The 13,356-nt window shown below is 47.3% G+C and overlaps 1 long non-coding RNA gene across 1 annotated transcript in view; it reads right to left on the bottom strand.

Moving 5' to 3' along the window:
- Nucleotides 1-469: 469 nt before the first annotated feature.
- LOC137482853 (uncharacterized) overlaps nucleotides 470-13,356 on the bottom strand; it is a 41,898-nt gene continuing 29,011 nt past the window's right edge. Inside the window, exon 2 of the long non-coding RNA XR_011004248.1 lies at nucleotides 470-795. This is a non-coding gene — a long non-coding RNA (uncharacterized lncRNA). The remainder of the gene's footprint in view (nucleotides 796-13,356) is intronic.

Here is a 13,356-nt window from a genome sequence, read left to right as displayed (position 1 = left end):
GACGGTGGGGCAGTGCTGGCTGCAGGTTCTTGAGAGAGTCAGACACCACTGGGTGAGTTCTGTGTTCAGGGCTCATTCTGAACCCACTGATTTCCCTTCTCTGGAAAAGCCAGCGGAGACACGGCAGTCTGGAGACAGCAGTGCTTCACTGAACACTTCTAACAGCACTTCCAGCTGTGTTTCAATGAGTTGTTATTTTGATAAACAGCGTCCATGCCAGGACCTCTCCAGGTGAAAAAGCACACACTCAGCACTTCCCAGGAGCTGCAGCATCCCTTTTGGATGCAGAATCCCCGTGATTTCATCCCCAGAAGCTGCTTGGTTTCATTATAACATTGCTTTGTGCTGGTTGTGTTTTGAAAAGTTGGCTACTGTGGTGGACTCAGCCCATGACAGGGTTGAGAAAGGGTCAGTTTAGATACAATACATCCAGGAAAAGCAGCTGTGGGGCTTGGAGCTCCCTGTGTCAGCTGTTTTTAGCACAGGCAGTGCAGCAGGGGATGACACAGCCTGCTCAGCACAGGAAAGGAGCATTTCCAACAGCAGCACTGGGCAGGGCAGTGATGAGCTTTGTGTGACTGTGACCAGCCAGCCTGAGCAAAGGGATCACTGCTGGAGACCGTCCCTAAATAAGGGGCTTTCAGACACCATCCAGCACCAGGCAGTGTGTCCAAGGACACTGAGCGAGGGCATCTTTTACTGGCAGGTTATTTGGTTTGGTTGTGCTGGGTTGTGTCTCCTCTTCACCATCTTCTGCCTCACAAGGATTGCTGCCAAATAGTCCAAAACTGTAAACTACCTTAACAAAAAACAAGCAAAAAAATGGGAAAGCCAGGAAATAAAAATATATTCATGGTAGTAGAGAGGTGTCAAGTTGTCTAATGTGTCACAAAGATTAATTTAAATGTTGGGAGGCACACAAGTTACCCAAAGCCATTGCTACCTGCTGCAAGCTCATCTCCTCTTTCCCCTTTCTTACATAGCTTCCTAATCTGCTTGTCCCTGCATTTGTGAGGAGCTTTGGAAGTATAATTTATAGCAGGTTATTTCAGATTTCAACAAAGAATTTAGCCCCAATGTTCTGAGTCAGGTGATACTCATTTTTCCTATTTAACTTTGGGAAGCAGAAAAATTAATCAGGCTGTAAGCACACTGATGAAAAAAAAAAAGCAGGAAAAAATTTAATAAAAGCTACAGTGTTAACAAATACTGAACTAATGACCTTTGATATATGAAGCAAATGCTTCACCTACTAGCCTATACAAGGTTTCATTACCAGCCATGGGAATTTACAGGTGTTAAATTAGCTGCAAGATAGCTCCCATATTGTTGCCTGACTGCAATAGAACATATTGAAAAAGTTAATAAAGAATTGAGCATAGGGGCTGCAGGGTTCAAACAAAACCCGCTTGCCAGTTCAGTCTGAGGTCTTCATCAGGCTAAATTCCAACACAAGCCATGGTTTTGTGTGTAATTGTTCATTCCTTTTGCCCAGGCTGCAGGACAGCATCCACCAGAGATGCACTGACTGCCAGAGAAAAGGAGAGGCAACACAGAGGCACCTGGAGCTGCCCTGATCAGGTGGAGTATTGACATATCCCCTCTTTTGATTTTTTAACCTTTTTACCACAATCAACAGATATAAATTATTCTAAATGGAAAACCTGGAGTTCCTTTTCTGAATCTGCTGCCATCAATCTCTTGGGGAACTGTAGAGGTTCAAAATGCACCCAGACTTTTCAGTCAGCTGTGATCAAAGCACAGGTAACAGCCTGTAACATTTCACAGTCAGGTATTGAATCCCACACAAAAGGGTATTCGACGTTGTTCACAAGTCCTGACAGACACAGGATGCTCACATCACTGCTGGGAGTCGTTCAGTGCAAACCGATCCCTTCCATAAATGCCTCCCAGTGCCTCCCAGTGACGCCAGTGGTCACTGGTGTGATGGGAATGGGCTCCCTCTGCACACTCTTTGGAGTAGTTACTGTTTCCTCTCTTGTAGATAAAATTATGTTTTAAAAGTACAATGTATTACACCTAGGGACAGGAAGGAGAGGTGAAGGGAAGAAGGGGGTGGATTTTACATAAGTGGAACTCTGAGATGAAATTATCTATTTTTTTTCTTAAAACAAGATTTTGTGTATTCAGCAACCCCTTGGGATCACCAAAACCACAGTTCAAACACTCAATTTCATCTAATAATATGCATAATTTAACAGTACCAAGTCTTTAATATACATCTCATAAATATTGAAAAACATGGGCTGATGGTGCCATCAGTGGCTGTGCAAATTGCAATAAAAAGTGGAATGAAAAAGCAAAAAATAAACAGAGAATGAGTTTCAGAAAGCCTTGTTGAAGTCCCAGTGTGTACTCAGAGAATCCCCAGGCCTGCCTGCTTCCCAGACCGTGGTGTCACAGCCCAGGTTTTGTGATGGGACTGGGAGACTGGGGGCAGCTCACACTTCCCAACTGACACTTGCTATGAGAAAGAGTCAAATGAAGAAGCTTTGACTAAGCTGAACAGAAGAATCAGAAGAATCAAAGACAAGAGAAGGAAGAACATCCAAGGCAAGGAAGGAAGAGCAGATCCACCTGGTTATTAGTGGATTTTTTTTGTGTGTGTGTGTGTGTGTGTGTGTGTGTGCGTGTGTGTGTGATCACTTCTCCTATGGCTGATTTTGTACCCAGAGTACCCAGAGAGAATGGCTTCACCACCAAAGGCAGTGCACTGCTACAGTGGACAATCCATCCCTCAGCTGGGCACAGGGAATGCAGAGGGGATCAGTGCTGCACTGAGCAATTGCAGCCCTAACCTAGCTAGATGAGGTCACAAAAAAAGGCAAAGGGCTAGGGCAGGAGAGGAGGGGCAGCTCTGTCCATTTGCTGACATTTGAGTTTACAGACTTCAGACATCCTCCTTGGTGCCATGGAGAAGTCACGTGTTGTTCCACAAATACAGCATTCATTTTCCATAAACAACAGGCATACAATAATTTTAAAGCTAAATTAGCCCATGTGCATCATGCAATGTCCCCCTGAAAAGAGGGGAAAATATAACAGATGGGAAAATATAATAAAGTAATTTTATGACAGTCGTAACAAGCCAAGAATTATAAAGTACATGCATTGTTAGCTCTTTTCACTGGCACAGAGCTGGCTGGTGAAATCAGAAGACAATAACCAAAATTCCCAAACCCAGCAATCTTTGATTGCCTCCCCCCCCAAGCCCCAGTGGCCTCCCAGGGGAGACAGCAGGGTGCCCCCGATCTGTGCAGGGTGCAGGGAAGGCAATAATGAACATCCAAGCACTGCTTGTCCTCGGAGAGCTTCCAAGCCTTCCAAGCATGGAGGAACAGTTCTTTATTTGCTATTTCCTGCTGCTCAGGGCTGCCTCGCTGACCCCTCTCCTGGTAAATGAAACACCTCTGGCAGCGCAGTGAGTTTGATTAAAACCCAGAAAATATAGGAGGTAAGACGTTTTCAATAATGCTCCCAAACTGCGCCTGATCTGATGGCCCAGAACGCACCGGAGCAGGGAAGTGATCGCAGAAGAGATGTGTGCTCTCCTCCTTGGCTTGCAGTGAAACCACCTCTGGAATGAATCTCAATTGTTTTTCTTAATCTTTCCCCTTTTTTTCTTTTTTGTTTTAAACACAGGTTCTATATGGTTTTCTCTGACGGTGTCTCCTGGGGGCTTGTGTTTTCTCTGCTCTTTAGCCCTGAATCACAGTATCTTACATTTATATGGTACCCAGAGGAACCCCAAGCATGCAGAAATTATAAGCCAAATTTTGCTCTTGGAAGCATGAGCTCAGCTCATACCAAAGTTAATGGGAGGTGAGCACAAACATCTAAAGAGAAGAATTTGCCCTTTCAGACAAAGAGGAATCGTTTCACCCACCGCTGAAGTGCAGCTGCCTGTGAGGCAAAACATGGCAAATGGTTAAAGGTTCAGACCTTGGAGGTGCTGATCTCTATCAGCTCTTGAAGACAACGAGACCTAAGGATAGTCAACACCCCAGCAGGGTGCAGAGCTGGGTTTCAATTGTCTCGAGGCAGTGTCTCATCAATACAAAACTTTCTTGGCTTTTATGGGCTAAAAATTAAAGAGCTCTTAAAATTAACTTTCTTTGTTTCTATTTTGAGCTGACTTGGACTTTTCAACTTGAAACATTTAATTTCAGGGCTTTCTAAGGCCAAGATTTGCAGACTGGGAAGGCTGAGTGGAGCCCTTGGGCGCTGGTGCAGAAACCACCATGGCAGAAAGCTGTGCTTGTTCTGTTTGCAGCGCTGATGGCAGAGTTATTTGCACATTCAGGAATTACACATCAGTTTGGTTTTCTTGCTCTAAAGAGCCTCGGGTGGCACAGACAGTTCAATGCAGAGGATGTTTAAGTTCCCTTCACTGGCACAAGCCAGGGTGTCAGGTTAGGTGACAGCGGCCTATGGCACATCCAGCTGCCTGAAGTACTCCCTGCCTTTCCCCCACCACCCGATGGCTCTGACAAGCACTGAGACAGATCATGGGTTTAAATCCAGACTCCACCATACCAAATACCAAAGAAGAAACTCCCTTCCCATGCTCTCGCTTTCCTTTGGTTCTGTTAGCAATGGCTGAATTTCCAACTGCTCTGCCTGGGCTCCTTTTTGGATAACCCAACCCCAAGATGCAATCCAGATGCGTAGCCAAGTGCCTTAAACCTCCAAACTGACTAAACCGAGTTGTATAAAATCTTCTGAGTTTGCAGAATTGAGTTGGGAGTCTCGAGAAAACAGGCGTGCTTAGGGGATTTCCAGTGCTTCCTCCTCCTCCTCCTCCTCAGGCTGGCAGTACCACAGAGCAGCCTCTTCCCGTGGTGTTCTGGCACTCGGGGGCTCCATCCCAGCCAGAACAATCATTTGCAAAGGTGCCCAAAATTTAAAAATTGTGGGGGAAAAAATATTGTTTGGCATCTTCAGCGCACAGAAGGCTGCTTTGAAGCAGGGGACAAAGCGATGGCTCATTCATTACCCCGGCGGGTTCTGATATCCCCGACTCTTTGGGTGATGGTTCAGCCACAGACCTCTGTGGAGAGCCAAGCACTGCAGGGACCCCAAAGTAAGTCCAGAAGGCTTTTTTTTCCTTCCTGTTTCACTAGTGGATGGGCTTTAACCAAAAGCTAAGAGCCGTATTGAAGGAAAATTGGAATAAGGAGCCAGGACCAACTCTCACAAAAGTCCTTCCACTCTTTGTTAGTGCAATTAACACCCGGAGGGCAAACCTAGGCTTTGGTAGCACCTGAAGGAAGCCTGGGGGCTGCAATTCACGGCCATTCAAATACTCAGTGGCATTTGCTAGGATGGTTTTGCACTTTGCTAAATGCAAATGTAGTTCCACTCGCATTTCCAGAGGAACTCTGCCTCTCTCCAAACTCACTGCTGTATTTCAAAACTCAGAATAAAGCAGGAGCCAGATTACCTAATAAATAAAGGAGCTTCATCGCCTCCCCATTCCCCCATCCGAGCTCCGGGAACAGAAAATACCCGGCTGTGTTTCGAAGATGTTCAAACTCAGGCGCTCTAAACCTCGCGGCAGTGCCTGGTAACTGGCCTGAGGATCGCTGCCAAGGCAGTGCAAACCCGCAGGAGCTCCGAGAGCTGCGAGCTGGGGCCGGATGAGTGGGAGCGTGCGTGCGTGCACACACAGGGCTGCTGTGGCTTGGCAGATGAGCAGCAGCTCATTAAGTTGCAATAACTCAATCAGCCACTATCATCCCAATCTCGAGTCTCTAACGCAGTGGGCTGGTTGTTTCAAAGGCTGAGGAGCGCTCGCAGGTCCCAGGGGCAGCGGTGGGGTTTGCAGGTGCTCCAGCCCTCTGGAGATGAAGGGGTTCGTGCAGGTGGGTGAATGCAGCGCGGTGCCCAGCTCGGGCCGGCCGGGCTCCGGCGCCCCGTGCCCGCAGCCTGCCGCCCCGGGACAGCCCCGGCCGGAGAGGAGCCGGCGGTGGGCATCGGACGGCACAAACAGGCTGGGCTTTGAACGAGGGAAGACAATACTTGCCCAAATCATGGGGGGTGGGGCGGGGAGGGGACGGGAAGGGGAGCGCCTGACCTCGGTGTGACTCCGCAAACCCTAATGTCTATTTATCGTTGTCATTCTCGCTCTTTAGGCTTCCAAATGCAATGAACCAGTTTCCCTGAGATCATGTTTTAAATATACTGCCCTGGGGCTACTCCTTAAAATTCAAAACATTGGAGGACACACAGGGAGGGCGTTTCGAATCATTTTTGACAAGCAGAAATTCTCCTTGACAGCCTGAAAGGTGAGCGCCGGGAAGCCCTGAACCCCACACACGGCGCGGCACAGCATCAGAACAAGACCACAAAAATGCAGTTTTCTTGTAAGACACTGTCTTTTCATCTGCACAATTTGCCAGCAAATCTGAACCACGTTGCCGAAGGTTTAGATGTTGGATAACCCCTCAGGACGAGAGGAGGTGGCAGGGGAGCTCTGCTCTGCACAGCCTCCTTCAGCAATTGCAGACCTGACGATGCTGAGGGCTAGGAAGACACAAAGCAAGTCAGAGAAGGGCTCAGCTGATGGACGCTGTCCCTTCCCATCTCGCGCACTGGCTGTCCAGTCTCTCAGACAGAAAGGAAAAATCCAAGCAGATGGTGGTCTGTGCCCTCCCATCAGAGCCCTGTGGCTGGGTCCCTCCCCATTTGGGGCAAAGGCAAACTGGCACAGTTTAAAGCCATGACTTCAGAGTTCAATCAAAGCTCTGCATTTCTGCCTTTCTGCCAGCAGCCATCCCAGTGGACAGACCATATACCTTTAAGTGCTGCTCACTTGCCCTCTAAAAGGGAGAAAATAATTTAAAAAACAAACAAACAAACAAACAAAACCAAAAAAAGAACAAAAAAAACCAACCCCAAAACTGTCAGGAGCTATATTACCTGCAGCAGCTGAATTTAATTAGAACAGCAATCACAACAAATATTTAAAAGGTCTAAAAAGCTGTCATAGACCTGTGCCTCATGTGCTCTGTGCAGGACAGAGCTGCCATGAATGACTCATGTTGGAGACACTTCACACATCTGTGGGTTTTTGCAATCATGGCATAAGCTGGAGTATGGAGACAGGACATGGAGATTTTGGTACAATTCAGAATTTCATCATCCTGTTGCTGGCCCTTTCCAACCACTGGCCTGTTCCTGGATGTGCTGTTGGTGCTCTGCGTGCTCCAGTCACTGCCATCCCTCCCTTAGCTCTGCCTCAAGCTGGGAAGGGAGTTTTTCCTCTGATAAAACCTGAAAAAAAAACCAGCAACAATAAGGAGAGGGTGAAAGTTTTGCTGCTTAAGGCCTGAGAGCAGTGCAGCAGCCACCAGGGAGACAGCAGTCAGTCCAGGGGCAGTTGGGTCATCTCCCCCAGCCCTGGGCTTCAGACAGGGCGGGTGGAGAGACTGCATCCCTCTCCACAGCACACAGCCTGGATCAGGTAGGAAACAAAGATGTTTGGCCAACTGGGTAACACCAACACCTTTGTCCTTGCCAGGTTTCCACTGGGTGTGTATTTACTAGAGCCTAAAAGATCAAGGATAATGACTCTCTCCGAGGGATGGGCACAGATGGCAACAGCATCGGCATCCCTTAAAAGCCTCATAGTAGGAAAATACCCCTGGTAGAGAAAGGGTCCCACAGCATTGGAACTCAGGTGATGTGGGTTGTGGCACTGTCCCAAAATGTGAACTTGGAGCATCCAAAGAATTCATTTGTGGTGCCAGCATGGTTCTGTAGCCCCCAAACAGTCCACAGCCTCCTTCATCCCACTAGGCTACTCCTCATGCAGGCTTGCTTCTGTGTCCATGGCCATTGGAAAGGGCCATCATTACTGGTCTGGGTGTCTCTTTTCCTGCCCTCTTGTTCTATTTTAAGGACAATATATGATACAGTATGTGGTTTAACCTGTTTAGATACGAAAAAATGGAGGGAGTATAAAAGAGTCATCTGTCTGGGGAGGAATTCTGCTAAAAGAGGAACCAGAAAGAACCTTTTACCTGGGGTAAAAGAACTGCAGAAATAGTTAACTTAAACACAACACAGTTTGGTGCAGCTTGGCTCTGCTCACAGCCAACACATGGGAAATCCGGGCAAAACCATATTGCACTAGTTACAGGCTCATCTTGTGGACTTAGAGATGGAAAAGGCTTATTAGGTCATTGAATCCATCCCACCTACCAGTGAAGGATTGTTCCCTGCAGAATTTCCTCTATTGCTTTGTACAGTCCAATTTTAAATGATCCAAGCAATGTGGTCTCAGTGACTTCCTTGGGGAGGCTCTTGCACTGATATATTTTGTTTGACTCAATCCTTTAAATGGTTAACCCTTTTCTTTCCCAGTTTGTCTTGCATTTTTCATTCCGTTTCCACTCTCTGAAACATGGAAAGTTTAATTTTATGTTTCCCACATCCTGTACTTACACAGTTATGGTCGTACACCACTGCTGCTGCCGGCTCTGAAACACCGTATCATCTCCAAGGGCTAAAAACATGACAATGTATTGCACAAAAACCCCAAATTTGCTTTAACCATGTATGCCAACAAGCTCCTCAAAGCCAAGAATCATTCAGGACATTCCAGCACAACATAACTATCACGTGGATGCTCCAGTACATTCCTATTTGGTGGAAAATCTATGAGTTTCTAGCTCAATACATTTCATTGTCACCATTAGGATGTAAAGCCAGTACAGTTCAGAGCTCAGTTTGAACACTGGCAAACTCATCACAGATTATCCCTGTTACTTTGGTACCTCAGGGCAAAATTTAACCCAGGGACAAGTCTGGCTTATATTTTGCCCATCTCAGTGGAAGTAATAGTATAATAATAATTCTAGATAACTAGATAACCAGGTTTGTGCTAGATATCAAGAACAGAAAAATCCTGACCTGGCTTTCCATTGTTTCAGTATTTCTCTAATTGCTTCTTTTGGCATTTCACTGTGAAGTGCACCATAAATACTGACCAATAACTATCAGCTCACAGGGCTGCTTCCATCACTGACACAACTCAGCTCTCTTGGCAGAGTGGGAAATCAGAGCCCTGATGCCACGGAGAAGGAGGGCACTGACACAGGGGTCTTCAATGGAGCCTTTGGGATTTTTTCTTTACACTGGAAAAAGGAAAGAAATCCAGGACATGCAGCTCTGTGACTTGAGGAGCTGCAAAGATGGAATATAGACAAGGAGGATAATGTATAGATTACAGAGCAGTGTCCCTCCATGCAACAACAAGGACATAACAAAAGGTGCTGCAAAACCCTGTTGGCTTCCCTCAAATCAAAGGCCAGGGATTGCTCCATTAATCTCTTAATCCACAGGATTTATAGAGATTGTGCAGTTTTCTTTCTAGAAAGGAAATTTACACAGACATAGGTAGCATATTTTATCAGACAAACTGATGCAGATAAGAACAACCTGCCAAGCCTTGGGGTCTAGAGGACAGCTATGTAAGACACTACATCTTAAAAGCTTGGGGTTTTCTTCCTCCAGCCCATTGTGATTTTAATATCAGGCAAGTTATATTCCTCAGACATAATATACATATTTATATACATACTAGTATGTTGGTTGCTGTTGTTGCTTCTGAGACCTTTACCCCAGACAGCTGGATCAAACACTGGAGGTGTCATGCCTAAAGACATTTAGTTCCTGGGCATTTCAAGGAGCATTTTAACTACTAGGAGCAGCAACCCAGATCAATCCATTCCATGCTGATTTAGTTGGTGGAGAATAATGTTCCTCACGAGATGAAGAAGCTAGTCAGATGACCACCTCTGGGCTGTGTTCTCCTTACCAGTAACACAGAGCTGGTGTAGCACAGTAACTCAGAAGGGTGGGAAGCAGAGGCTTTGCACAGGCTGTGTGTACTCCATGTCCTGCAAGGACCAGCCCAGCTGATTCCCCCATGGCTGATCCCATCCCTGCTGCTGCTTCTCTGGCTTAGGGCTGGGTTGTGCTCAGCCATGACTTTGTGTGAAAGGTGGTTTCTCACTCGAGGTAAGCAAGAGAAAATTATCCGAAACCACAACCTTCCACTGGTTTTTGTTTGTTTTTTTGTTTGGCAACTCCCAAACCACACAGCCTATATTTAGAGGGAGGATCAGGAAATGGTGGAGAGGGAAAGCTGGAAGGTAGGTGTAGGTGAGAGGCAGGTAGGGGAGGGGGCTCCCAGATGGAAATTAAAAACAAGGCAGGAGCCAGACTTGGCAAGAGAGAGCTCAGTACTGGCCCCGGTGGCGAGGGGCTGCCAGAAGCATGGGAGGGGTGCAGAGGCATTGCAGGGGAGATGCCAGGTGGAGAAGGGAGAGGGGAGATGAGGTCAGGGAGGTACTGGTGGGTGGAGTGGGTCCCATGAGGGAGGTCATATCCAAGAGTGCAATTTTATATAAACCAGAGAGAGTGATGAATTATCCTGTTTAGTGCAGCAGAGATAGCAGAGAGGGAGGCTGAGGCTGTCTCTGACTCAGGTTTCCTTATTCTGAGCTTGCTAAAAGATCACCTTTTACTGCCTTGTCTACAGCCAAACAGATAAATAACCCCATGCCTCTCCCCCAGGCTGGCTTATCACTAGGGTGTGAGTAAGCCTTGGTGCCTGGATCCAAATCCACACTCCCAGCCTCCCGGGATGTCCATCACGCTATTCCATTCAGACCTACATGCTCAGGATTGAGCATATCCCCAGCAGGGGCTGTTCCATGAACCCTACATCACTTTCCATGGGAGACCTTCTCGGTGTTCTTCAGAGAGGCGGGCTGCAGTCAGTGGTAACCCCACGGGCTGCCATGAGCTAAATAGTCAGAGAAGCTGTCCAACAGGTGAAAGGAGTTCCTTGTGTGTAGCAGGATCCCTCCAGACCTCTGATCCAGTTGTTGATCAGTAATTTATTCCATCATCTAGCAATGGTGGTGATCCAGGCAAGGACCAGTTTTTGGGAATTGAGCAGACCAAACTTGCTGCCAAGAACCAAACACTGCTGAGCTCCTGACCATTCCATCTATGCAGACAGCAGCTCTCCCCTCCTTCCCCGACCCCTTCTGGTTTCACCCAAGGCAGAGTCTGCTTTAAAGCACTGTCTCTTTATTCCCATACAGACATGGAGGTGGGTAACAGGGTGGTAGCAACATCCTGACCCTAACGTGTGAGATGAAGCACTTTGAGGCTTGTGCAGGAGTTGGTGTGAATGGATGGTAGTGGTAAAGACTTGAGAATGGTGTGAACACTGCTGCTCCAAGCTCACAGCTCTGTGTGGGTGACCCACCAAGCCAACAGGTTTCCTCAGCTCCAGGATGTGCAAGTATCTCCATCCAGAGCTAAATCAGTGAATCCAGCCTATGGGGCTTCACCTGCCCCCTTCCACTCCAGTCAAGTTTGAAGCCTCCAAAGGTTCCACCAAACTCCAGAGGTTTTAGCATGGCTCCTGAGGTTTTAAGGACCCAGGAGACAATGCCCTCACGTGCACATGTGAAACAGCAGAACAAGTGGTGATAACAAACCACTGGATGAAAGTATGTTGCTCCTACATTGCATATGATGAAATCAGTAATGTGTTGATAAAATCCACCACCCTCCAGGTAGTAGGTACCATCCTTCTGCTGAGATGCAGTAGCAGCAATTTTCAATTTGGGATGGTACCAGGCCTTAGGGTACAGATCACCAGGCACCATAAGCCAGTCAGGAGCTCCTGACCTGATGCAGAGAAGGACCAAATGTTCTCCATCATTTCTAAAGGAAACAGCAGAGTCAGCATAATCCTACCTACATCCAGGCTCTACTGAGTCAGCTTCCGATTGGAAAATTCCATTACCACCCATGGAAACCTGGTCAAACAATGTCCCAGGTCATGGAGGGACTGCACGGGAGCCCAGGCTGCCATAGCGCAGACTGTGCCTGCCTGGGTCACGCAGAGGCTTCCCAAAGTTCTTAAATCCATCCAATCCAATAATGCAACTTCTTGGCCCAGCCAGGCTTGGAGGGAGAGTGCTCGGCACCACTCACAACCAGGCTGGCTCTGAAATTGGGGTGTTTTGGGCTGCTGCAGTGCCATGGAAATACCGAACATACCACGCAAAGTGCTCTGCATCTCAGCCCTTGCTTGGCTGGAGGTAGAACTCTTCCCAAAGCAAGTATTCCAGGCTTGCATGTAAATTAAAGCTCATAAATCAGTAGAGAAAAAATCTTCTCTATGGAAATGGCCAACTTGTTGGAAGGGAGTTAAAGGCTGCAGACGGTTTCAAGAGAGCCTTCCTGGCTGTCAAGAATGCATGAGGCAGCAGAGTTGTTTGGGTTGGGAGCACGAGTCGGATTTTTCTCCCCTCTTTTGAGGACAATGAAATGTAACAGCTTTCCTTCCCCTCTGAGCTGCTCTGAGCAGTGTGAGCTGGGAGACAACAGCACAGATAACATCTCTGGAAATCATGAAGTGACTGAAGAATGGCTGAGGAGTTCTGAATAACTAAATAAAGCCCTCTGTGTTTTCTTTAGCAAGTAAAGAAAATACTTTTAGCATTTTAGTGTGACTTTTGGGGTCAAGAGGGAATCTCAAGTCCAAACACAACAAACTGGTGTGGAAATTACTGCCAAGAGTCTGATAGGCTGGGAGCTTGCCTTAAAGCTCAGATGAGAGAATACCGCTCACAGAAGGCAGGCTGAGGCTGAGGTTTTGCTCAGATCATGGGAATCTTGGCATTCCTGGAGGTGCTTGCTTTTAAAAGGTTGAAGGTACCTCAGCAGCCCATGGGAAGGGCAGGGACTGAGCTCTGGTGCTTCCCAGAGTGGGAGAACACCCTGGGAATGGTGGCAGGTCTCATGACCAGCAGCACTTCCAGGACACCAAGCACAGAGTCACTATTCAGCCATCTGCAAATGCTTCCCTGACATGAAACACATCTTCCCATTGGGATTCCCAGGTCCACTTCACCTGAAAATGAAATGTTCTCAAAGTGTTCACCATGGAACAGCACCGAGAGGCTTCATCCAGTACCCAGCACAGACCATTGCATCTGGGGCAACCCAGTACATCTGGTTTGAAACCACTGTGCTTTTACCAGTCTCTTCCCCAAAGAGCAGCTTTCAGGTTTCCTTCTGTATGCCATTATGAGAGCAGCAGCTCTCCCAGCACCAGCTGGGAGATGGAAACAGTATTGAACGGAGCACATTAGCACTGACTCCAGAGAGATGTGAGCCAGGAGGAACTAAAAGACTCAATAAAGAAGCGGGAAATGAAGAATTCCTATTTCTCCGCTTCCTGATTTTTGATGCATTTGCTATTGGAATTGTCATCTCTACCCATCCCACTAGAAGTTCTAA

Source organism: Anomalospiza imberbis, chromosome 15, assembly GCF_031753505.1.
Source record: "Anomalospiza imberbis isolate Cuckoo-Finch-1a 21T00152 chromosome 15, ASM3175350v1, whole genome shotgun sequence".
Taxonomy (NCBI): Eukaryota; Metazoa; Chordata; class Aves; order Passeriformes; family Viduidae; genus Anomalospiza; species Anomalospiza imberbis.
This window is presented reverse-complemented; position numbering and strand designations above follow the sequence as displayed.